The sequence below is a fragment of the Eubalaena glacialis genome, chromosome 2 (genome assembly GCF_028564815.1).
Source record: "Eubalaena glacialis isolate mEubGla1 chromosome 2, mEubGla1.1.hap2.+ XY, whole genome shotgun sequence".
In the NCBI taxonomy this organism is placed as follows: domain Eukaryota; kingdom Metazoa; phylum Chordata; class Mammalia; order Artiodactyla; family Balaenidae; genus Eubalaena; species Eubalaena glacialis.
The window spans coordinates 27,690,173-27,717,369 of NC_083717.1; the positions used below are offsets into that span (position 1 = coordinate 27,690,173).

Consider the following 27,197-nt stretch of genomic DNA (forward strand, 5'->3'; position numbering starts at 1 on the left):
CGACAGCAAGGTGAGGGAGAAGCCTGGTGTTTGGTGCCTGCTTCCTCTCTGGAAAGAGCTGTGGGGTTTGAGTCTGAGGCAGGGTGGTGAGCACAGGAGTCACAGGAAACACAAATGCACATCACCTAATGGCAGAGGGACAAGGCAGAAGGAGACTGGGACCGATCCCTGTTCAGGGCTTTCAGGTCTCAGAACTGGCCACGATTTAGGGAGTCATGGTGTGGCATCCTGTCAACCAGGTTGGACTGTGTTTCCCGTCACTGGAATGATCCCCTCAAGCCCGTGGGCGAGAGGAAGAGATGCCCCAAGACACAGTACCCTCGCGGAGCCGTCAGGGCATGTACATGGTCCAGTGCTGCCAGGACATGGTTCTCAGGCTCTACAGCTTCTTTGTTAATGTAGCTCTCTTGCATTTCTTAAATCCATTTTCTTTCTTTAAATTAAAAATAAAAGTCTAGTTCAGATGTGAATAGCTTAGTTTGTTCTAAGAATATTTTGAAAACGTTCGTCTCTAGACTTGCAGCCAGATCCAGCTTCTCCCAGGGCAACCGTTCCCTGAATGGTAAACGCCACTCTCAACCCAGTTATTGAGGAAGATACACTCTCTACATTCTGCCAGAGAAGCTTAATCCCCCCTGCCAACCCCCATATGGAGATGTAAAGGAGGAAAAACAGTTGAATTTATTCAGCATCTACTTCGTGATTTTTCTTTTAAATATGTAGAGTATTTTAAAAGTTTCATTTCTAAAATTGGTGAGGGGGAATCAGAGCTACAAAAAAAACTAAAAGCATCTATTGAATGGCATAGAATTTTGGGGCCAAAATTTTGATTCAAAGATCTCAAGTCACTTTAAAATGTTTAGATAAGTGATTATGTTTTAAAACAATCATTTGAAGTGTTGGTGCTGTAAAACGTCAGCACTGTTGGAAAGAGTATACATATGGGGTCCTTGTGCTGCTTGGCCATGAAACAGAAGGGGAGCCGAGGGGCGTCATGGAGAAGGAAAGCTTGGCTGAGAAGCGGGAAGGATTCTCTAACCACCTCGCTGACAGTCAGAGGAACAGTCTACCTGTGGAGGTGGCCAGACCAGCTGAGCAAGCAGCTGTCAAAGATGCAGAGGGAGGTTCTTTTTCTGTTGAGTAGGAAACTGAATTACATTCACTTAAAGTTCTACTAGGTTCTGATATTTAATGCACATGTTTCATAACATACAGATGATATTACACGGCACTGCTGTGAACCTTCCACTTGAAAAGGTCCACCGCCCCCTGAGCAAAACCCTGAGATACATGTTTCAAAGTATATTTTTTGTCTGATTTTAGGAAGGTAATATAGTATATTCATCATATTTTGTATAACACCCCCAGCAGGGGCTGAGGCAGTGTTCTGTTTTGAAAATACAGTATTTTTTACCTAATTGTGTTCATATTCAGAATAAATGACATATAGATTACTAGGAACATGATGTAAATTCTGGTTAGTTTTTGCTGCCATTGAGTTTGGACATGAATATAACTTTTTGTTTCGGTGTCAGGGTTGCCCATGAGTAGCCCAGGTTTTAGGTTTAGAATTAGACTTAACCAGAATTTAACCCTCACCTTCCCAGCTAGTCGCTGCGTGACCTTGGGCCAATCTTTTAATCAGTTTCCTCACAGGCAAATGGGCATTACTAATCAATGTCTGTTCAGGATATCAAGGTGGGGTTAGGAAAGGTAAGACGTGCCCTTGTATATAGCCAAGGTCCAAACCTCTGGCTGGAAGTGAAAGGTATCCTGTTGACACCGGTCAGAGGGAAACACCGAGCTCGCCAGAGGACACACTCTTTCTGGAGCCAGAGCTCTTTGAAGTAGCATTTGTGTGTTTCTTGTTCGTACACAGTACTGTGTATCTAGTTTCCTTAAATTACGTTGGATCACACGAAAGAAAGAGAAATTCGGTTTACAGATAACAGACTCCCAAACCTTTGGAAAGGAGGTCCTGGCACCTCTCTGGCTGAGTGGTCCTGCCAACACAGGCAGGGACAGGATGGCCTTGGGACCACTTCCTTCCCCAAGTTCTAATGAATTCACCATTTCTGGCCTTCTCAGTGACAGATGGCAAATTAATAGTGATAATAGTAGTAAAATAATTATGATGAAGAAAGCAAAGATCCTCATTGGAGTGAGTTGCCAACATGACACGAATATCTCAAATAGTGGGTGTTGAATGAGGTGATTCTCTCTACACCCATTTTCAGATTATCCTGTTACACTTGTTTGTAAATCCCTTTCCCAAAGCTGGGTGTTTTTATTGTCCTGCAGCCATTGCTGCAGAGAAGAAAGCGCTGATCTGCAGCGGGCTGGGCTCCCTCCTGGAAGGAAGGAACAGGCCCTGCCTGGCAACCACCCACCACAGAGAAAAGCCTGTGGCTGTTGAGATGAGGCGGGGAGCAGAGGAGCCACGGAAGCTCCCTGCAAAGCACCTTCCTGGCTGAGTCCTCTCAGCAATGCGAAACAGGCCCTGAGTGTTATTGCAGGCAAAATCCTATTTTAATCTGCCCTCCTGACTCTTGGAATGTTAAATTTAACTGCACTTTGGAAAGCTCCAGCCCTTTGATCTCCCCTCAAAGTGGGCCGGCTTAGCCTCCAAGCAGAAGCTCGACATCTTCCAGCGTGATTTTTAAGTCAAGTATGCTAAGCATCCTCGCTGATAAATGGGAAAGCAGGTGCTCATTCCCTGGGGGTCCTGTGTCTACACGAGGGCAGGGCGGCAGGGGAGGACGGCGGACGTTGGGGGCTTCCCCAGAGAGCTCAGCGAGGACGTGGAGTGAAGCAGCAGGAATCCCTGCTCTATGTGGGCAGCCAGCGTGCCTACTGGTGGGCTCGAGCCCCTAACCAACACAGCCCAGACTCTGTGTGCCGAGAGTGACTCTGTCATATCCACAGCTCAACACATGACAGCCCGGAAAACAGCCCACTGCAGCCCAAGGCGGGGGAAGGGTGGGGGTGGGGGTGGGGGGCATTTATGGTGCTTTTCATGGTGCAGCCTCTTTAAGTGCTCACCACTTCGCTGGGATCGCAGACCAGCCCTGTTCTCTTGGGGCGTCGGGTGAGTTCTGAGCTAGAGTTGGCGGCCTGGAAACAGGCAGACATGGAACTGGGAGGGAGGGGGTGGGGGGAGGAGGAGGGGCAGGGGCGACCTCCTAGTATTTGGAGTGTCCTGTGGCCACTGCGCTCTGTGCGGTTCCTTCGCACGACTCCAGGCAGGTGTCACCCGGCGGAGCTTCGCTGTGGGGACCGAGCGATGTTCAAGGCCCAGTGGGTCTTTGCAAAGAGGTGCGGGAAGAAGAGCCATCCCCTGAGATGCTGCTGGAAACTGCCCGTGGCTCTTTGTTCCTCAGGATCCCAGAAAGTTAGGGCATGTGAGGATGCCATGAGTCACCCCGCCCAGCTTCGTAAGGCTAACCCCTTTCTCCACGATGTGACTCAAGTCATGAGTTTGTGACCCTCTGAGAAAAAGTGTGTGTCTTACAGCTGTGGTTACTGTAATGACGCCATGCTCCTTTGCAGTGACTGTCACCTGAGGAACGTGTGGCACCTCCAGCATCATTAGCTCCACCACCTTTTGCCTTTGCAGTGACCACATGAGCCACGATCCATCTCAACTCTCCGCACCTCAGGGACTTCCTTGTAGGGGTTAGTGATGAACCAAGAACCTGAGCACGTTGACCTCCAGTCCCTTATTAGTCTGGGGACAACAGTACACTGGAAAAAAAAAAAAGAGTATTATTTGAATCCAGTTTTTAAAACTATTCTATTGACATTAACAAGGTTAAGAAAAGGATGATTCATTGAGTCATCCATCTTCAGAGGGAAAGAGATGGAGACACAAGGGGAAAGTGATGGAAAAAACTAATGTGGAGGTTCGGGAAGTCTTTGTATTCCGCACACTTGTTTCATGGTTCATTTACATTCCTGGGGAACCAGTGTACCAGACCCGGACTCGAGGCCCGAGCTCAGCATCAGGCGGCCTTCTGGTCATACTTCTCCCTCCTTTCCAAGACGTGTAGCCCTGCCTTCTGTTAACCTGAGGGCCTGCTGTGGGTCCAAAGAAAGAAAGGAAGAAAGGAGGAAAAGAAAGAAGGAAAGAAGGGAGGAAGGAAAGAGAGAAAAGAAAAGAACAGAAAGAGAAAAAAGAAGGAAGGAAGTAAAGGAAGAAGGAGAAAAAGAAGAGAGGGAGACAGGGAAGAAAAGGAAGAAGGAGAGTAGCTGAATGGCTGTGGAGAGTGTTTAAGAAGTTTGGAGGGGTGTCTGCCACTTCCTACCTGTTTGACCAAGTTATACAGCTTCTCTCTAGTCTCGGTTTCTTCATCAGTAAAATGAAAATTATAATCATTTGCTATATATATATGATATGATGTACAGTCATATCATATATATAGTCATATATATAGTCATAATATGATATATAATATATGGTGATATATGATCTATATGATATGATAAATGACATATATACTTCTAGCCTACTGATTGGCACACAACTTTAACCATTGTTTCTATTCATATTAACAAGAATAATAAATATTATAATTGCTAATAATGTCTTACAATGCATACTTTCCAGAGGAATAATTTTTTAACAGTACACTCTTGCAGCAACTAAAAAAAAAAAAAAACCCAATGTCCACAGGTGAACTTTTAACAGAAAAAGAGAGGCAGGTAAATGTAGAAAGAACTTTGATTGAAGACGACTTCTTTTTAGTATCCCTCAACCCCAGGCAGATATAAGGTCAACCTTGAAGAGGAAAATAGCATTAAACCACCCAAATATGCTGCACTTAACAGCTCCAGCCAAGGTTTGATGAGATGAAATTTTATATTATCAACTAAAATGTAGTTCTGAGATTAGGATAGATACCACATAACCTTCTGTCTCCCTGGAATTCTGTAGCCAGACAATGATTCAGTGAAGGCTTCATATATGTTAATTGATAATGATAAAAATTATCTAGAGATTTAGAGTCTCGCTCTAAAGCTTTCCTAGAATAAAAAGACCTAGGTTTTTTTTTCTGTTTTCTTTATTCCTTCCCTATTGTCATTAATCTGGTTTTTAATCACCCCGAATATGATGGCCTCATGGTTGCACACGTTTCCTAGTTGTCCAGGAGAGGTTGGTGCATTCCAAGCTGCCTGTTTTCCAGGCCGTCACCCATCAGGGATCTCTGTGCAGATACAGGAATAGTCTCTCAATAGCTTCTCCTCTGCTGCTTCTCATCCATCTGCCGTTTTAGTTTAAGCTTTACAACAAAAAGTGTTCTGCAAAATCCAAAGGTGAGATGCAGTCAGTATTTCAAGAAAATGGATGAATCGAAGCTTCTGCACATAAAAAAATCTTGGATGTTGGTTAGTGACCCTTTCATTGATTTGGGGGCAACTTTTTTTCCTTTATAGGGAAGAGGATAATTAGCTTGATTCTTCCTTTCAAATGGAGACAGGATTTGACCAGGAGGCTTCAGCTTTTCTCAGCAGCGCACCCCGAAGATGCTTAGGTCCAGATGTTACCACTGGAGTCACAGAACGCTAAGCCCATCATGGGCTCCACTGCAGTTCTTAGCTGAAATTGCTAATTACAGAGCCCGAAACACAAGCCGACAAGTGAACGTTCTCCACCAAATGCTGTCTATTAGCCTCTTTCATCAAAGGCGATTTTTTCAATTTTAATGTCATTATGAAGAGCAATCAGTTATACTGAGGCTATTTACAATGTTTATGAAATGTCCAAAGTCTCCTAATAATGCATTAGCACTGAGCCAGCTGGAGTCCTTTTGACAGCAGCAGTTAATGGGAATCCCTGTAATAAATGACAGGCCCCCTTCTCGTGGCACGCATGGGATGTTAGCATCTTCCCTGGAATTCTGTTAGCATCTTCCCTGGAATTCTGTACCAACCACTCTAGGAGTGCAAGTTTAATATTGGCGTGCCCTGTTTTACCAGTGAGGAATATCTTGGGTTTGGGGAGGGTCATGTTTATTTATTGTTAGAACAAAAACAGTGTCACACATTTTGGCTACTTAAAAAGAATGAGTTCGGGCTTCCCTGGTGGTGCAGTGGTTGAGAATCCGCCTGCCAATGCAGGGGACACAGGTTCGTGCCCTGGTCTGGGAAGATCCCACATGCCGCGGGGCAACTGGGCCCATGAGCCACAACTACTAAGCCTGCGCGTCTGGAGCTTGTGCTCCGCAACAAGAGAGGCCGCGATAGTGAGAGGCCTGCGCACCGCGATGAAGAGTGGCCCCCGCTCGCCGCAACTAGAGAAAGCCCTCGCACAGAAACGAAGACCCAACACAGCCAAAAATAAATAAATAAATAAATAAATAAATTTATTTTAAAAAAAAGAATGAGTTCTTCTCTTCCAAGGGTCAAGGAGGTGGTGAGAAAGTCTGCTGTGAAAGTCCATTCCCGTCACTTCCTGGCGATCGTGTGCTCAAGCCCTTCTTCATCATTTCTCTTATCCTTTGTAGCCAAGTGGCCACTCCCTCTCATTAAAAGCCCAGGAGGATATGGGGAGGGGGAAGGGTAAGGTGTGACGAAGTGAGAGAGTAGCATGGACATATATACACTACCAAACGTAAAATAGATAGCTAGTGGGAAGCAACCACATAGCACAGGGAGATCAGCTCGGTGCTTTGTGACCACCTAGAGGGGTGGGATAGGGAGGGTGGGAGGGAGGGAGATGCAAGAGGGAAGAGATATGGGAACATACGTATATGTATAACTGATTCACTTTGTTATAAAGCAGAAACTAACACACCATTGTAAAGCAATTACACTCCAATAAAGATGTTAAAAAAAAAAAAAGCCCAGGAGGGCTAGAACTTGCTGGATGAGGGTGAGACAATCCAAAGGAAATCCAGGCTGCCTGGGTTTAAAGAGCAGACAGTCATCTGTAAATAATGAGTAACCTTTGAAACCAGCTGCCCTTGGGCATCTGTGGAAAGTGGAGGCACCTGGCACCCTGGTTTGCTCATCCATCCTCTGATGGGTCATCCTCTGGATCAGTAGACGCCTCCCGCAGGGACCTTGGTGCTACCGTCGGGGTGCTGCATCAGCACATCTGCACACAGGGCCCAGAGGACTAGAATCCTGCCTTCTCCGCCTTTTCGTCCAACTCAGACCAGTGAGTGCACTTCACTGAGCCTTGATAGACACCTCTGGTGTGATTATTTTATACTCTATTGCAGCATATTGTAAAAGGAATGTTTGTCTTCGTCGTAGGGACAGCACTGGGTTCTCAATGTAGCTCCACTTTCTGACCTCAGCAAGCCTCATTTTCTGAGCTGGAGAATGGAAATAGCAATACGTTCCTGGTCAGTCTAATGGGATAGTTGTGAAGAGCAAATGCAAAGATGTATATTCAGGTATCTGAAAAAGCATAAGCCATGAAGCAAATGTGAAGTATTGTTTATATTCTTCTGAAGGGTAGCAGGACATGCAACCCCACAATATGCCACCTGAGCGTAAGGACTATTTTGAGCAAAATGCACTTAAAATAACACCAGGTGCAAGAAGGGTGCTCTTCCTGGAAGCCCAAGAGAAGACTCCACATGGAAGATGACCCCCCTGTGCCTGGAGGGAAGTAACGATCTCATCCTGCAGGACAGGGAGTCAAGCTGAGGGCACTCTGTGCAAACAGACCTTTTAAAAATAACTCACATTTCTCAGCCTCCCCATGTATTTTAGTTACTTTTCCGCAATTCCTTCTCTTTGTTCAACCCAGTATAAAAGCATTCAGGTTTGTCGCTTCTTTGCGTCTTTGCTGCCTGTGAAGGCTTACCTAAACCTATAGTAAATGAACCTGTATGCTTTTCCCCTCTTGATTTGTCTTATATCAGTTTAATTCTCAGGCCCAGGTGAAAACCCTGTGAGGGCAGAGGTAAACTTTTGTCCCTTTACACTTCTGACCCTTCCCCTCAGAAGTCTCAAAATTCTCACGAAGCCAGCCTTCCTCCTTTCTCCTCAGAGGGGCATGTCTACCTGCCTCCCCTCCCAGCCCGACATAGAAACTGTACAAGTAAGATGGGGACAGGCACCTCTGGGGTGAGACTGGCAAAGCCAAGTCCCCAGAGAGCCCTGGAGCACTGTCACTTCGGTCATTCCACCCTTGGGGCTACTCTTTTGCAGGCAGGATCAGACGCCTGATTTGTCTGAAGGCTTCTTTCTTCAAGGGCAGACTCATCAACCTAACTGCTAGAGGTTGGGGTGGATTCTTGTCTTACTGCCAATGGTGTCGTCTGTGGGACAAGACATCAGGTCCCACCGGGCTGGTGTTTGGAGATGTGCACCACAGTCAGCAGGAGGTCTGGCTGACACAGACTCTGAGCAAGACGGGGCAGTTGGTGGGTCAACCGTGCATGGCCTCAGATAAGCCTCCAGGACCCCAACGAAGACACTCCCCAGGAGTCACCGCCAGCCTCCCGCTGTGACTTTCTTCTCCTAGGAAACCTCCAAGGGACCCACCATCATTCCTCCTGGGACCCTCTCTCTTAGGCCCCACCACGGTCCCAGCCAGTAGGATCTGCTCCGGCTCTGTAAGATGACTCATCAGTTGTGGGTTGGTTACTAATGTTTAGAGGACAGTTGTATATCATCCTGGGAAAATAATCCAGAATGGAAAGGGAAAGGAAATTGTTTATAAAATTCCAAGCGGTCAAGCATTATTACAGGAAAGGCAAACTTGAACATATTCTTAAAATTCTGACTTCACATCCATTTTGTCAGACCCTTTTTTCTTCCGGTTGGGTCCCAGTGAAATCATATGACTCTCACTCAAGGAGGACACGTTCTGCTGTGGGCCCCCAGCCACCCACGCCTTCTGTCCCGGGAGGAACCTCAGTTTACCTCGGTTTACCTTACCTGGGAGAGGACTAATTGGAGCGGTTTCCAGAGACACGTCCTTCTAATACACAGGACCTAAGAGTGGCTATTTGCCTGGGGATATACGTTTTTCACCACCACCACCCCCCCCCCAAGCTGAGCTGGGAGACTATTTCCTGGCAGCTCTGCTCAGTTAAAGACATTTTCTGATAAATGGAAACTGTATTTTACTGGATTCTTCATCCATCAAATTAGGTAGTTAAACTAGATCATCTCTTAGGGATTTTCCAGCTCTGAAGTGGTACAATTCCATGATTTTATGGTGTGGTGCTGAGTTTCTTTTATTTCGTTTTGCTCAGTAAGGATTATGCAGCCTCATCACGACTTGTCACAAGAAAGGGATATTCTGTCACGCCCAAGACAGGTTCAGCATCCAGGCTTATATGCTCCATAGCCAATGTACACAAATAATTCTCTACAACATTTAAACTCAAAACAATTAGGAATGTCCAAAGTCAGTCTCAGTATTGTGTTCTGTGCTCATTCACTTAAATATAAATCTTATTTGGAATGTACTTTAGTCGGTCAAGAGCAACAGCACAATTTCAAAATACCTATAATATAAACTCGGCATATAGTAGTACATCGTATTTATCTGTCTTGAGGAGCCCATCAAAAGACACACTTTTCAGATGTTGAGCCATTGCCTAACAATGACAATCTTATTAGAGGCAGTTGCATTAGAGGTAAATGGTTTATACGTTGCAGTAATGTATTGATATTTAACTTTTGTCCTAAGTGGCTATTTTCTCTTTCTATAAAATTAGCAAGAAAGGACCACTAAAAATCACCAATTCGGATTCAATGTGTGTCACGCGGATGAAAACACAACCTATTTAAAGAAGCCCAGATGTAGTGGGGGGAGGGTGGGTAGGCAGAAGTGGGGAGGACGCTCATCTCTAGTTTCCAAACTCAACTGAGGGGAAGCCTCTCCTGGGGGGCGTCTAGGAGTCCTGATGTCCGGCCAGCAACCTACACTGACTGAGTCAGAGTGCATGAGGGTGGAAGTCAGCTTTACTGGTTTTTGAAGATGGTACTATTATTGCCCCAATTTTGCAGGCGAGAAAATTGAGGCACAGGCAGGATAATTAACTTTCCCAAGTCTGCACAGTGAGTAAGTGCAAAGCTGAACTTCACATCCAGGAGGTGTGACTCCAGAGCTGGTGCTCTGTATTGCAGTGTCATACACCTCACATCAAACTCAATATGAAAATATCAGAAAATGCAAACTAGCAAAATGCCAAATAAGAAGAAACTTCAAATCACACACACTCAGAGGAAATAGTCATCTGCCATTCTTCAATTATTTCCCTTTGGAGGGGGTCTTAGGTTGTATATATAATATGTTAATGACAGGTTCAGAGAGTCGGAAGCTGGCCTAGTGACTAGATATACATATGGTGAATATATATATATATATATATATATATATATATATATATATATATAAAACGTTTAAGTTGCCTTGGATGCATCTTTGCAACACCATTTTAAATGAATGGAAGATGTAAAGAAATGTGTTCTTCTCTAGAGCCTCCAGAAAGAGCACAGACCTGCAGATACCTTGAGTTTAGCCCAATGAGACCTGTGTCAGATTCTGAATTCCAGAACCATACGATGGTAAATGTATACTGTTTTCAGCTACTAAATTTGTGGTTAATTGTTACAGTAGCAATGGAAAACTAACACACTCATCAAAACTATGTCTTAAGATTTTTTCATGTTCAACTTTGATAGGCCAAAAAATGGGTTGATCATTTTGTCTTGATTGACAAATTGTCTTGATTTCCTCCCATGATCGCTGTTTACTACACTATAAAGTTACTGGAAATGTCTCTTCTTCTCTGAGTTCTCTGGATCTCTTCCTGTCTTGTACCCACCTACCTAATAGTCCTTCTGCACCATGCATGTTGTCTACAGTGACATTTCTATGAGCTTTTAGAAGTTTTCGGTGCTGTTTATTTTGATTTTTAAGGTCATTTTTAATTCTAAGTCTCCTTTTCAATGAGTGGCTAGTGTACAAAGTAAGACAAGAGTCAGAATTTAAAATAAGACTTTGCCTTTATAAAACTGCATTTCAGGAAGGAAGAAGGAAAATAATCATTGGCCAATAGTTTGGAAATCTCCACACCCCTCCCTTAGCACATCAACATGACAACCTTTGTTTGGATATAAGTACAACCTCCGATGACCCCCTCCAAGAAGATGCCCTGAGGTCTTGTGGGGAGATACTGAGAGATAAGAGCCCTTGACACTCAGCAGGGTGGGAAAGCCGGCCCTGGAGGGATCAATGGGCACACTCCAAAGAGCTGCTTTAGGAGCACTGACAGTATGAATTTAGGGGAAAGTTCAATATCTGACCAGAAAAAAATATTAAGGGTCGCTACTTTCATTGAGAAACACGTTGACATTTAGTGTTGGGGAAATAAAACAATCCTGCCAATGAAAGACCGCTCTGCACCAACATAGATGAGAGGAGTAATTTATTATAGAACAATTCATTATCAAATTTACAGGCGTGCAGGACAGCACAAAAGTGACGACAAAGTCTGGACAGGATTGCAGACATTTATATGGTAAAGTAGAAGAAAGAACAATTAAAACTCCTCTTGTCTCCTTGAGCTGTGAAAGGACGGGTGTTGAGATGGTCTCCCTTAGAGAGCTGGGAGCTTAGTCCAGAGGTCCGGGTTACGGTTCCCAGGGGCAGACGACCGCATTGTGAAATCAGGAAGTTGCCCTCTTATTCGCCTATGACTTTCTCAAGGAGCCAGGCTAAACAGGGAAGAGATGCCCTCCCCAAAGAAAATGGCATCATTTACACTTACAGTAGTGCTGCTTTATGGTGGAAGTGTTGATTTACTCATTACTGCCTGAAAACCCACCTTTCTCTTGCCAGATATATGTCATCACCCAGCTTCAATGAATCTGATACTTGATTAAAATGAACAACAATAGACCTGTTGAATGTTACCTGTGTCCCTGAATTTCTTATCGATCTCTGAATAACTACCCTTTGAGTGGGACTTTCTTGGCAATTCTCCTATTAACAACACTATATTTCTCTTGAGAAGAGCTTTAGAATGACCTCTATTTAATAGTAACCTGGGTTCAATTTTAATTAGGCTATAAGTGGTAAATATTTGTTAATAGACTTTAGGGTGAATAATTAATTAGTAAAAGAGTACTGTGTACTGACATTTATGTGACCAGATTAATAGATCAGACCCAATAAAGTCTCAGTGAAAGCAATTTTTTCTAACCTAATTGTTAAAGGTTTAAGATATCTACAAAACTGTTGTTTAAAAAAATAATCACACTCTGTGTGATTTTTCTTTAAAAATTTATTTCTATTTCAATGGCTTGTATAAAGAAGATATTCTTTTTATTTTGTTACATTAGTCCAAACGACTGTCCTATTAAAACATAATAAACTAGAATTAGACAGATTCTGTAGTTTATCCCTTTGTGGTACTTGTTTCTGCTAGAATATTGTTTAAAACAACTTAGGTTTTATTTTATTCTTCCAATAGATAAAAATTGTATAATCTGGAAGTCCAGTTATTTTTTAACAGTTTTATGGGGGTCTAATTTACATACCATAAAACTCACCCATTGCCGTTCAATGATTTTTAATAAATTTACAGAGTTGTGAAACCATCCCCACAGTCCAGTTTTAGAATTGCTAAAGTATCTCACTCCTCATTCCCACCCGCAGCTCCATGCACCAGGAATCTTTTTTCCTTTTAAAAATGTTTATATTTTTAAACACGGCAAAATACACATAACATAAACTTTGCCATCTCACTGCTTTTTTTCTTTTTTTATTATGTAGGTTTCAGGTGTAGAGCATTGTAGTTCAACGTCTGTACACACTGCAGTGTCATCACCACCACAAGTCTTGTTGCCCTCCAGCCCATACAGTTCACACCCTTCAGCCATTTCACCCATCCTCCAACCCTCTCCCTCTGGTAACCACTAATCTGTTCTCTGTATCTATGAGTTTGTTTTTGTTTTATTTTGTTTGTTTTGGGGTTCTTTTTAGATTCCACATATGAGTGAAATCATATGCTTTTGTCTTTCTCCATCTGACTTATTTCACTAAGCATAATACCCTCAAGATTCACCCATGTTGTTGCAAATGGCAGGATTTCATTCTTTTTTATGGTTGAGTAATATTCCATTATATATATATATATATATATATATATATATATATATATAGCCACATCTCCTTTAGCCATTCATCCATCTTTGGACACTTACATTGTTTCCCTGTCTTGGCTATTGTTAATAATGCTGCAATGAGCATAGGGGTGCATATATCTTTTCAAATTGGTGTTTTTGTGTTCTTCACATAAATGCCCGGAGTGGAATAATAGTTCTCTTCTTAATTTTTTGAGGAATCTCTATGTTTCTACTGTTGTGTAGTGGCTACACAAATTTACATTCCTGCCAATAGTGTATGAGGGTTCCCTTTTCTCCACATCTTCACCAATCTTTGTTTGTAGTCTTTTTGATGATAGCCATTCTAACAGGTGTGAGGTGATATTGTGGTTTGATTTGCATTTCCCTGATGATTAGGGAGGTTGAGCACTTTTTCATTTGTCTGTTGGCCATCTCTGTCTTCTTTGGAAAAATGTCTATTCAGGTCCTCTGCCCATTTTTTTAAATCAGGTTGTTTGTTTTGTTGCTGTTGAGTTGTCTGAGTTCTTTATATATTTTGGATATTATCCCCTTATTGGGGAAATGATTTGCAAATATCTTCTCCCATTCAGTAAGCAGCTTTTTTGTTTTGATGATGGTTTTCTTCAGGGTGCAAGAGCTTTTTTAGTTTGATGTAATTTTTAATTACATTTATTAATTTTTGCTTTTGTTTTGTGGAGTCTGACGCACAAAAACATTGCTAAGACCAATGTCAATGAGATTACTTCTCATGTTTTCATCTAGTAATTTTATGGTTTCAGGTCTTATATTCAAATCTTTAATCCATTTTGAGTTAATTTTTGTGTATGGTGTATGACAGTGGTCTAGTTGCATTCTTTTGCATGTGGCTGTAGAGTTTTCCCAACACTGTTTATTGAAGAGACTGTCTTATCTTCATTGTATGTTCTTTGCTCCTTTGTTGTAAGTTAATTATCTAAATATGTGTGGATTTATTTCCAGGCTCTCAATTCTGTTCCATTGTTCTGTATGTTTGTTTTTGTGTCAGTACCATATTGTTTTGATTACTGAAGCTTTGTAGTATAGTTTGAAATCAGGGAGCATGATACTTTCAGCTTTGTTCTTGGGAATCTATTTTCTATCTCTATTGATTTGCCCTTTTTTGGATATTTCATATAAAGGGAATCATATACTATGTAGTCTTTTGTGTCTGGATTCTTTTCCTTAGCATAATGTTTTTAAGGTTCATCCAAGTTGTAGCATGTATATGTAGTTCATTTTTTTAAATTGCTGAATAATGTTTCACTATATGGATATTGCTCATTTCGTTTATCCAATCACTAGTTGTACATTTGGGTTGTTTCCAGTTTTGGGCCATTATGAAGAAAGCTGCAGTGAACATCTGAACATCTGTCTTGGTATGAACATATATATATATATTTTTTTTTAGCAATTTCGTGTATCTTTATTTATTAATTTATTTATATATGGCTGTGTTGGGTCTTCGTTTCTGTGCGAGGGCTTTCTCTAGTTGCGGCAAGTGGGGGCCACTCTTCATCGCGGTGCGCGGGCCTCTCATTATCGCGGCCTCTCTTGTTGCAGAGCACAGGCTCCAGATGCGCAGGCTCAGTAGTTGTGGCTCACGGGCCTAGTTGCTCCGCAGCATGTGAGATCTTCCCAGACCAGGGCTCGAACCCGTGTCCCCTGCATTGGCAGGCAGATTCTCAACCACTGCGCCACCAGGGAAGCCCCTGAACATATATTTTTAATTCTCTTTGATAGATTCCTAGGGTTAGAATTACTGGGTCTTATGATATATTTATGTTTAACTTATTAAGGAATTGCCAAACTGTTTTCCAAAGTGGCAATACAATTCATATTCCCATTAGTAACATATGAGAGGTTCAAGTTTCTCTGTGTCCTCACTGACATTTGTTACTGTCTGACTTTTTGACTGTAACCATTCTAGTCGTTGTGCAGTAGTACCTCCTTGTGGTGTAAATTTCATTCTCCTGATAACTAATAATGTTGAGTGTCTTTATATGTGCTTCTTGGCCATTGGTGTACCTTCTTTGGTAAAATATGTCTTCAGTTATATTTATATAGTATTAGATATGCATTACTTTAACAGCATCTCATATTCCACAGATTTTTAAAATTCATTTGATTATATGTGAATAAACATTTATTATGTGTGAACTGCTGCTGGGCTATTTGCTTTATAACATTAAATGAACATCTTCTATGTGCGATGTGTCAAACTAGTTGCTTTGTCAAATACTAAATAAAAATCCTTAATTCTTGAGGACTATATAGAAATAACCACACCAAAAAGTAGATGATTAATGAATGTTGAGAGCTGTAAGAGATCATTGTATACAGCGTTTGGTACTTCAAAGGAAGAAAAGAAATCTCTCCCATAGCAGGGAGCTATCAAGGCAGGCTTATAGAAGAGGCAGTATTGGGGCGCTATTTGCAGAAAGGTTAGACGTTCAGTCGTGTAGAAAGCGAGATGGAAAGAGCGTGCATTCCAGCTTGCACAAGTAACAGAGGCCTAGAGCAGGGAGAAAACACTTTGCATATATGGAGAAACATGAATAATTCAGTTTAGCTGTGCTACGGAATACACGAAGGGAAGTCGTTACAAAGTTAGGCAGGGTGCGATCTTGAAGTACTTTGAAATGCTGAGCAAAGGAGTATGTATTTTATTTTCAAGAATGGGGAGCCATTCAAAGATTTTCAGCAATTGAGGGTCATTATTAAGTTGTTTCTTGGGAGATTATTCTATAATTTATATATAAGTAAAACAGGAGAAGGAAGAGGAGGGAGAAAAAGACACCACCTAAAGAGGCATGACTTATGAGAGCATTAACGGAAAAAAAATAATAGAGGCCGATGGAACAGAGGTTGTAGCAGTCGAATGTACGGGACTCAGCAAGTGACTGGCTTGTGGAGACGAGTGGTAGGAAAGCCAGAGGAGGCCCTGGGGCTTGGGTGGTTGATGAGAAACTGAGTACGGTTAACGGGGTGGACAGAGCAGGGAGGATGTGATGTGTTTGGCTTGGAGCTCTTAGACTTGAGGTGCAGGTGGGTCACCGAGTTTCTGTAGTGACCTTGGAGACCCAGAGCCGTAGCTCAGCAGCGCCATCAGGACGGAGACGCTGTGGAGACAGAGTCGTGGAGGCCGCAGTGCTTTGATGCGGGGCGGACCCCAGCCCTCTTTGAAGTCCAAAACCCCACTGATACCAGACACTCACAGTTCTTTTTGCTGGAAACTGTAGGGCATGCTTCTAATTTTCACAATGAATTTAGCACCAGGATTATAATTTTCCTCTCTGCTTTTTCCCCTGATTTCATTCTTCGGTGATTCGAGGTGACCCTTGAATTCTCAGTGATAATCCTTCCAACAGCCTCTCCAGCGCTTCCTTGGCCTCATCTGTTCTAACCACCTCCATCTCCTCCCCACTGCAGCTGCTCGTGCACACGACACCTCGGAACTGTTATCCTGCATACTTTATTCTTCTCATGATGGCTTTTCCAGAACACACGTAATTAAACTAAAATCCTCCCAAACAGGTGTGTCCCTGTTTGTCTTAAAATGTTTATTGTCACTCACTCTTGAGACAAAGATGAGCATCTGCGAGCATGTATAAATATACTTATGGGTCTACCCAGAACATTTTTTGTGCCCAGAACATTTTTTCATAAATGTGGCCTCCATTGGTCCTCAGAACAATGCCATGAAGATGCGCTGTGGCTGCATTTCTCAACAGGGTAATACCTGCCAGGTATCACTTCCTGAAATTGATTCTGCACATCCAGGTGGGAGATGACCTAGTACATCCTTAGTGAAACCCTGAGAAATCAGAGGGGAGAGAGACTTTAGGGAGTTACCGTGATGAGTCCCCACAGAAGCCGGTTCAGCTGGGGATGCTGCTCTGAGAACTCAGATGAGTTCCTCGTGGCATGGGGCTTTGCAGGCTTTAATCCATGCCAGGCAGCTCTTTTTAAGGTTCACTGTGTCACCAAGTTTTAACTAGATTGCCTCCTCCTCCTCCTAAGAAAACACAGAGAAACAGAGCAAAAGACCAAAACCAAAAAAAAAAAAGCCAAGAGAGACTTTGGAATCCCAGTCAAGCTCTGTAAAGATCTTCCAAGTAGGAAAGAAAGTCACAGCAACTAATCTTCCCTTCCCCCTCTTTCCTCGTCAGTGTAGGGGTCACGCTGGCTGGTGGAGAGCTGTGCATCACAGCAGCAAACCTGGCTCTTTGCCTTTTTTAAACCAATTTTCTTGATGAACATGTTGATTTATCTTGTTCCCATAGCAGTGTGTACGCTGTAGGTCAGAAAGCCAATGTGGGGTTTCTGAGGATGGCTGGGGGTGCTTTTTCCACATTCACTCTAGTGAGTCCTTGGCAAAATGGTCACCGGGTCTCCAGTCTGACTGGTGAACCACAGTGGAGTCCTGGGTACCCAGGGATTCGTACTCACTAGAACCTGCCTCTGTGGTTCTCTGAAGCTCCCCCTTTCACAGACAGCATTACCCTTGAGAATGCTTTCAGGTCTGCCTAGGGGAAGGCTGGGAACAATATTCTCTGGGCATACGTGTTATGTTACCTCAGATGCTTCTGGATTGTGTACTTGGCACTCAGGCACATGGCCCAGAGTCTGTGACCTGATCCAAGCCTGAGGATTGGGTGAGAATGAGCACTGTCGAGCATGGTCCCTGGAATCAGGCATCAGTTTGTCAGAGAGAAGCACTTTCATTTCTTCGGATAAAGTGTGACTTCAGGGGCTGTCCATCTTTTATTAATTAGCCACCACCAAAGTCCCTGAGGGTGAAGCCGTTCTCCCTGATCCTGGTGTTGCTGCCCATGTTAGGAGCCTTGCCTTCCACACCATTGGCAGGTAAGGGCTGCTCAAAAGCTGCTCTTTAAAAAAGTTCTTTGTGACCACCTAGAGGGGTGGGAGAGGGAGAGTGGGAGGGAGGGAGATGCAAGAGGGAAGAGGTATGGGGATATATGTATATGTATAGCTGATTCACTTTGTTACAAAGCAGAAACTAACACACCACTGTAAAGCAATTATACTCCAATAAAGATGTAAAAAAAAAAAATAGAAACCAAAAATAATTAAAATAAATAATTTGTTTTTCTTCAGTCTCATCAGAGGAGGGGAGGAGGACTGGTGTGGCTGGCAAGGCAGGCTCAGCTGAGTTGGAGGGCACAGGACACTCAAATATGCAAACGTAGCTCCACCCCAGTTCTTGGGTTACAACTCTTATACTAAAAGTACACGGATCAGTTGCGAATTTATCAAGCATTGTAATGTAATAGCACGCTAAATGAAAGTGTGCTTTTGGTTTTCAGTCATCGTAGCACTGTAGCTACAAGAGAACAGATACTCTTTTAGCACAGACACCAGAAACTCATGAGTTTCCTCAAGTTAAGATTTAAAGATTTGGGCTTGTTTCCCTCTGTCTCCAAGTGCAAGTAGTCAGCCATCCAACCCAAGTGTCCTTGAACTCCTTATGCCCTAATTCAATTCTACAATAGCAGCAACTGAGTTCCTCAAAGCCAGACCATCAGGGGATACTCTTTTCTAGGTGAAACCCGGACATCATTTACTGAGCTGCTCTGTCGCTGCATGTCAGGGGTTGCCGAATTCATACCTGTGGTATTGTGATGTAATAAGACATACATATTTTGGTCTTTGTCCCTGGCTCCCGACCAGAGCTCCTAAAACCCTTGTGATTACCTAAGTGATAAGAGCAGTCAGAGCGTCTTTGGTTATATTTGCTTTATGTGCCCAGTTGCTGAAATAGCTCCATGGTGATAAAGGTGAAAGGAGCATTTCTGTTATTCATAACACGCCCCTTTCAACCACATCTGAGTTTGTGCTGAGGTGACTTTTAGAAGCACCTAAGGATGGGGACTGGTCTCCAGGGAAGCCAGCCATATGATTAGAGGGCTGGAACTCTCCCCTGCAACCTCTGGGGAGGGGAGAGGAGCTGGAGGTTAAGTTAACCACCAATGGCCAACGATCGATTCAGTCACACCTACATAATGGAACCTCCATAAAAACCCTAAAGCAAGGGATTAGGAGAACTTCTGGGCTGGTGAACACATCGACTCTGGAAGGGTGACATGCTCCAACTCCACAGGGACAGAAGCTCTTGCACTTGGGACCCTTCTGGACCATACCCTATATACCTCTTCATCTGGCTGTTCATCTGGATCCTTTATCATATCCTTTACAATAAACTGGTAAATGTGTTTCCCTCGATTTATAGCAAATTATGGAGCCTAAGGAGGGGGTTGTGGAATATCTGGATTATAGCCAGTCTCTCGGAAGCCCAGGGGACAACCTGGGACTTGTGGTGGGTGGCTGAAGTGGGGGAAGTCTTGCGGGACTGAACCCTTTACCTGCTGGGTCTTCACTACATTCACATACTTAGTGTCATAATCGAATTGAATTGTAGACACCTGGCTGGTGTCTGAGCAGTTGGAGAATTAGCTGGTGTAAGAAAAACCCACACATTTGGTGTCAGAAGTGTTCTGTGAGGAAAGGAAACTAGCATTTTTTGCTTTAAAATCCCTTAATACAAGTTGTATTTTTATGCCTTCTGCCTCAGAAAAACAACCCCAGACTCCCCAGATTTCCCTGGAGCCTGCTGCCGGAATAACCACCCTTGGTACCAATTTCCGTATCAGTCAAAGTGGTTAGTTGCAACCAGCAAACTCTCAATGGTTTAAAAAGAAAATAAATTTTTGAAGGGCCATTGGGTGGTTAGAAAGTGGGCAAGAGCAACCAGAGGCTAGGAGCCAGAGCCTCAGACAAACGTGTCCTGCAGAACCGGTCCACGGGACACTGCCAACACCACCTGCCCGCGGGGCCCTGGCTTGTCGTCCAGCATCACCAACGCCAGCCGCAGGAGGCTCCCAGTGGTGCTGGTGGCCCTGGGGCTGAGTGTTGCTCTGCGGCTACTGAATCCCTTCTCCTTTCTCTGGCTTCTTTGCATCTCCTGCCGTGTTAGCAGCTGGGGCTGCCGTGAAGCCATGCTGGGGACTGGGGGGCTTGAACAACAGTAATTTATTGTCTACACTCGGAGGCAGATGTCTGAGGTCAACATGTCTGCAGGATTGGTTCCGTCTGAGGCTGTGAGGGAGAAGCTGTTCCAGGCCTCTCTCCTTGGCTTGTGGACGGCTGTAGACATCTCTTCCCTCTGTGCCTGTCTGTGTCCAGATTTCCCGTTTTTATAAGGGTGCCAATTATATTGGATTGAGGCCCATAGTAATGACCTCACTGTAATTAATTACCTCTGTAATGATCTTACCTCCAAATAGGGTCCCATTCTGAGATAGTGAACCTAGGACCTCGGCCTATGAATTGGGTTGGGGGAGCACAACCCATAACACTAGTTCCATATACAAAGTGTCTAACAGGGATTATATGATCCCTGGCCTGTTCCCTAGTTTGGGGAGGGTGACGTGGAGAAAGGGTAGCTGCAGACTTTGGGTCTTCTTTAGTGGAAGGTTGGCTTTCCTGTCTGCAAAGCTCACACAGTGGGGAGTTCCTCAGCCTTGGGAAGGGGTCAAGATCCTGTATGGCTGAAATTTCCTATGTCTGTGTGTGCCAGCTTGTGTATAGTGTGTGTGTGTGTGTGTGTGTGTGTGTGTACAGCACAGACATCATCCTAGCTTTCAGACGCATTGCTGTGTAAAAGAAGAGTGATCTAATGTAAAATTCTTCATGGTGGGTACACTAGTTCTTTATTCCCATAAGCCAGGCATCATTACATTACCTTTTACCAATAGTTGGTGAAATCGGTGAGATACACAGGAATAAGATTTATGAAGCCATTGAACATACAGCTATTAAAATAGATAAAGCAACATCATCTAATGAAATGTGAGCTTGACAGTGAAAAGTGTGGGCCAGCTTCAGGAATGCTTCAGAAATGTCACACTATTCTTTTGTAACCGTACCATAGGTAGCCCAAATTTGCTGTGATTCCAGTACCTTTAGAGAAAAACATATTTAGTCCCTTTTTGTGTCTCTCTTATCACTGCCAATCTTGGCCTCAGCTGGGTGGCCCATATGAGGGATCTAGTCTCTAAAGAGTTCTCAAACTGTTGACATGTTTTTTTTCAAAATATTGGTATCATTAAGATTCCAGTGAAAGCATGATTTCGCCAAAAAATTATGTGGTTCATCATTTCTTCAGGAAGCATATGTTTTGTGCACAACTCTGGAACGCTTGCCTTGGGTTATAAAGCAGAGTTATCAGAGCAGATACTTAATGCCAAACCAACATCTTGCAACTGGTGTTTTCATCAAAAATATACCTGAACCATGATTCAAATATGAACAAGATAACAGGGAACAGAAAGTCACTCATATGTCAAGATCAGAATAAATAACAGAAATAACCAAGGAAAGGTGGGATTGGTCCAGGAAGACTTGTAGGAGTTTTGAGCTAGATGTAATAAAACATGATTACTGAGTGAAAGGAAACTGAGGGCAGAGAGAGGTAGGGCTCCGTTAGGATAACTCCATCTGTGGCCACTCTAAGTCCCACCTGCCTGTGAGTCCTCAAAAGGCATCTTCTCAGGCTCTTCCTGGCATAAGCCAAACAAAATCCCAGAATACTTTTTTGATATTTACAGATTTCATAATCTGGTCCTTGCCCAGACAAATATTGACCACCCGCAGGGGAACCACCAGCTTTGCTTCTCAGCAAGACTGCTGGGTCCCCATTCCCACCCACTACCTCCCAGAAAAGCCTCCCATGGCCTCTGGAGACTGGGGCACAGGCCATCTTTTCTGGCTCCCAAAATAAGACAGGAACTGCTTGGGTGGTAGCCGAACCGACTTTGAGAAACCTGATGTGGGTCAGTCATTTGAGGCTAATTTCAAACCTTTCAGTAAACATCAACCCTCCCAACTCTGGGAGAGATACAGATACCTACCCAGAAAGCTACGTAAACATGTTTTCCCTGCGATTGCTGTACTTCCTGTATCCAGTCAAGCCAGAAAGACCACAAGTGCTACCTTTCTCACAGTATTTTTCCACTTCTTGGCTGGGTCTCAGCCCGAACATGGAAGTGCAGAAATAAGCAAGAATAATAAAAGCTGGGCCCCTTCCAGGAAACGTGCAAGAGGAGTTCACACTGTTCTCTTCAGTTTCACTAGCAGTCACAGCAATAGAACGAGCCCTGGGTTTTATGCCCTTGTCACGTGAGTGAGAATGTCTGGGAAAGTGACAGCAGAGAAAACGTACCCGCTCCCCAACTCCTCAGGTCCTACAAGACCAGAATCGTGGACTTGGCAGGTTTGTAAGTCAATACCTCTCATTCTGAGTTAACTGAGGTCCAGAGAAGTGAACCGTGATAACAGCTGTGCCAGGGAAAGAGGTCAGGGCTCCTGGCTCAGACCCCGCTGGAGCCGCGCGGTGATGATCAGTCTGTGGCTGTCCCCACAGCTGCTTCTGTTGCCCTCCTCACACCCGCCTCCTTAGATGTCGAAGGCAGTGGGAGATGCACAGGCCCTCGTTCCACATGCTGTGAGGGACCATGACTACTGGAAGTGAGAGGTGTGGGGAGATCCAGTTTCACCTGACCACTTAGAAATTCAGACTTTTGGAGCAATAGCAAATGTTTGACTTCTCTGTTTTTCCATTATTATTGTGCCATTCAGTCATGATGAGAGTGCCATGACCTCGGGCATGTAGCCTCGGTCTTCTAGTCTGTAAGATGGTGATCATCATGGAACCCACTTTATACAGGTGCCTGCTCACAGCACCACTGCTGTTAAATCGTTGCTATTATAAATCAGCGGTATTTTTCCATGGATAGCATTTTCTGATAAACTGTGAGCAATAGATCGAGGATACAGGGCAGTATGCAAAATGAGGACGTAAGCAGGAAGAGTCCGTTGTCCTGGGTTCATTTGAGACAGTGAGTGAGGACTCGAGAGGAGTTGGTATAATTCACATTGCCTTCATCCAGCTCTGGGTGCTCTCTGGAGAACCCAGAATTCCGAGGTCCATAAACGAGTTCAACAGAAATCCCTTCTTAAGCATATACTTATGGATTTCTGGCATTTAAGAGAGAATTATAAAAAAAAGGAATGTTCAGAAGCCAGTCTTTTTAACACATTTGAGTGCTTTAAAAAAAATGAAAAACAAAACACCACATACTTCTTACAATCTTAAGAGCAAGAAGGTAGATATTTTCAAATGCAAACAAAATAAAGTGAGAAACTGAAACAGTGTTAGCGTATTTGAGGGAATTCTATTGATACTACTGCAGAGATTTTAAAATACCAGTTGAGAGCAGAAGAAAAGCCACCTGTCAGTGAGGTTCATCTGCACACAGTAACCTGAAAAAGTCACGTTCTTTCTCTCATAAAATTCTAAAACAGATGATTAATACAGCCAAGGACTGAATTAGATTAATTAATTTGGCTAATTTGAAATAATATGGCATTTCGACAGCATAATTTAGTCTCAGCTCAGTGATGAAAAACAGACTTCAAGAGATCCTTCCCCAAGCGTTTCAGTCTTGAAATCATTTCAGTTTCATGTTGCTCTAATTAGTCAGTCCAGTCACAGGAGGAAGGAGAGGAAAATACATTTCCTCAGTTCATGGTCAGTCGTTCTCTGCCCATATGGACGTTAGTGCTCTCGCTGCTCACTCAGGGGCTGGACCGCTACCATAATGGACGGTAATGGATGGACGGGGCTCGGGGGAGGCAGCGGGGCTGCTGAGTCCAGGGAGGGAGGACTTCACAGGCACATCACTCTCTGCCTCCGGGAGCATGTCCGCCCCAACACAGGCAGCTGAAAGCAGGTCCGCTTATTCATGACCATCTCCTTCAATATTATGTGAAAAACCAAGCAGAGAGTGACCAGGCCAAAATCAAGGGTGAGATCAGGACACACAGTCGCATGCCTGGCCCTCCTCCTACCTGGCTGGGCTCTCCCATGCTCCTCCTGGAGCTCCCCACTCCCCTCGTGCCCTCTGAACTCTCCTGCTTTCTCCACACCTGCTCTCTCTTGCTTCTCCCCGAAGCTGGTCTGGTCTCAGAGCCCTCCGTCCATCTCTCCTCTGAACCTCTGAGAGCTTACGACCTGTGCCACTCGCAAAGCCCTGGCCACTCACTGAGTTATTTCATTCGCCATGTCTCTCTGTGTGTGCAGACACGTATCATGTCCCCCCATGGAGGGGGCTGAGTCCGCCTCTTAGGGATCTGCTTAAGTGTTTGGCCTCTGGTTCCCTCTCTAAGAGCCACATCATGAGCTCTCCTTGCGCAGACTTCAACTGAACTACTTGACTGATTCTCAGACCATCAATAAAAGTAGGAGTTGCTTGTACCATGCTGTTCATTTTCTAAAAATATCAAGTTACATTAGACCCTGGGGTCAACAGTCTAGAATCTAAATAATTCAGATACAGTGAATTCTGAAATGTAGCTGTGACCTCAGGAAATGTTTCAAATACAAAACAAGGGCGGTGCTGTTGGTAGGGAACATAAAAACCGTACTTCTTAGGCGAGTCCATTTATCTCTGGGTTGTATTTCAAATGGGATCTGGAAGGATCTGGAGCAGGTTTGAAAGCCGGTGGCTGTCGTCTGGGACATCAGTGTGAACATGGACAGCGTTGCTGCATGGGTCTGTACGCCCTGCTTTTTCAGGGACATTAGGACACGTGACCAGCAAGGGCGGTCCCAGCAGGAACAAAGCCTCCACAGAGAGCTCATCAACACTGTCCTGGTGGAATTTGGCATGTGGAGACGCTGGCTCACTGTCCGAGGGCCAGGCCTGTGTCGTCTGGCTTAGAGCTGTATTTGCATTCTTATTGTGGCATTATCCATCTCTGTTTTCCCTCTTCTCTAAAACTTAAAATTCCATCTCAACTAAAATTAATGCTTTTTCAGTACAAAACACTTATCCTAACCATCCTTTCATCAATTTTCAAGAATTGTATTAATGCAACAGTTGGATAATAATGACCCTTTTTACACCGAAATAGTAGCTGGTGACCAATTTACTTTCAAATTCAAAGGAGGAAAAAAACAAACACGAAAATAGACTCATTTGTTCTGGGACTAAGGACCAAGTCATTCCTTTTCTTACTTTTCAGTGTAAATAATTCCTGCTCAAAAGCTTCCTGGCAGAAAGCTGAGCAGGAAGAGAGAGAAGAGGTGGCTCGTTAAGTGTTTGAGGCCATGGGTGCTGGTGCACCACAGCCTGGGACCCGGACGCTGGCCCATGGGCGTCGTGCCCGGGGAGGAGAGTCCTCCTCTGCCTCCCAGGCCTCCCTGGGCAAAGCGCCAGGAGCAAGCGGTTCTCTGCCCCCCACCCCGACCCTGAGGGCATGGCTGGTGGGATAAAACAGGGCCAAGCTCAGTGCTGAAGGGTCCTGATCCCATCAAGGAGGGGCTGGTGTTCCCTAATCGCGGGGATTAAGGATCCCGGATCCCAGGGCAGAACCCAATCCCAGAGCCCGATGCCGCCCGTGTGCCCTGGGCAGTGGGGCCGCACTGTCCCAGCACACATGCGGGTGCCACACACTTTCCTCGGCCTGGCCGGCATCTCCCTCTTGACCTCCTGATCCCTTTCTCGCTGAGATCAGGAAGGGAAAGGCAGGAAAGGAAACCTCATCGCTGACTTCCGGGACTAGATCTTACTTCAGTCTTCCCATGACCAAGAGGCAGGAGTTGTTATGATACTGAATTTTATTTACAGTGAGGAAATGAGATTCCGAGAGTTGGGGATTGGTACAAAGCTGCACAGCAGTCAAGTGAAGGGCTAAGCTTTGGGCACAGAACTTGGTAACTCCAACGTCCGTGAAGAGTCATCCCCGTGGAGCGCCCCCTGAAGGGCTCCTGCTCCTGCTGCTGTGGGTGAGCGGGTACTGGACACCCAGTGGACCTCCACCCCAGGCCCTCACCCAGTGGTGTGTGGAGCCCACTCAGGACCCAGGCACCCACCTGCAGCTGCCGTGCTCAGCCAGGGGACTGCCCTCCGGGGAGCCCACCCAACCTGCACTGGAGACAGGGGACCGCTCTGAAGGGCCCTCCCACTCCATGGGCTCCCCGGGGGCAGTGACAACTGTATTGTATCTGCTGTCTCTCGCTGCCTGGATGTGTGTCCTTACCCAGAGCCCACGGCCCCCCTCTTTGCTGCCCTGAGTGTTGCCCGAGGACCAGCAGCAGGGCACCTCCTGTAAGCTGGTTAGAAATGCAGACCCAACCCCCCTTCCAGACCTGCTGGACCAAGATCTGCATTTTAACAAGATACGACTCAGGCCTCAAATAGGAGCTGTTTAGATACATTCTTGAAAAATGCCAAAAGTAGACAAAGCAAAATAGAATAATGATAGTACCAGGGTTTTTTTTGTTTTTTAATTTGGCATCATTTTGAAAACACTGTTCAGTATTTAAAAAAATAAAAAGTAAGGCAGAAAAAGCACATTGTAAAAGCTTTTTCTAAATTTCAGTGAAAACCCAATTTAACTTTTAATTTATTTGCTGGTCTTTCTGACCCACCGTAAGTTTTGCTTGCCTGGTATGGTGTTCCTGCAGTATAAATACTGCTGCAGTAAATCACTAGGTTTTTAGCCTCTGTGCAGCAGGAGAGGAAGGCTTCCAGATAATGAAACCTGTTGCCCTCCTGTCCAACCATCAGTCTCATCTTGAGTCTCATCTTGCCAAGGGTTTCAACTCAGCACCCCTGGAATATGCAGCTGCTTTATGAGCTGCTGGAAAAGTAGCTTATCGACTTGGTTACCACTTAAGGCTGTAAGAACAACCAAGATTTCAGATGAGATTCCTTGGCCAGCAGTGTCTTTGCCCAGCTACTCAGAATTGACATATACGAAGTTAGAAAATCTGTTGTGTGTGAAATAGAAATCCACAGGGTGGAGAAGGGGGGACACTTCGCTTGTCATTTCAGTTTTTGTATTTCAGAACTTCTCCAAAAAGGCAATAATAACCTCTTACCATGGCATTGCCGCTTCTGCCTTCCATTACCAAGTGACAAACAGTAGGGCACGCTGAGAAACTGAGCTGAAAACATGCAAAATGTGACCTTAGGATGACAGAATTCACCCCA

At 44.4% G+C, this 27,197-nt stretch overlaps 1 long non-coding RNA gene across 1 annotated transcript in view; it reads left to right on the forward strand.

The window, feature by feature from the left end:
* Nucleotides 1-27,197, forward strand: part of LOC133084878 (uncharacterized) — a 72,284-nt gene that overhangs the window by 38,513 nt on the left and 6,574 nt on the right. The gene's annotated exons all lie outside the window — the stretch shown is intronic.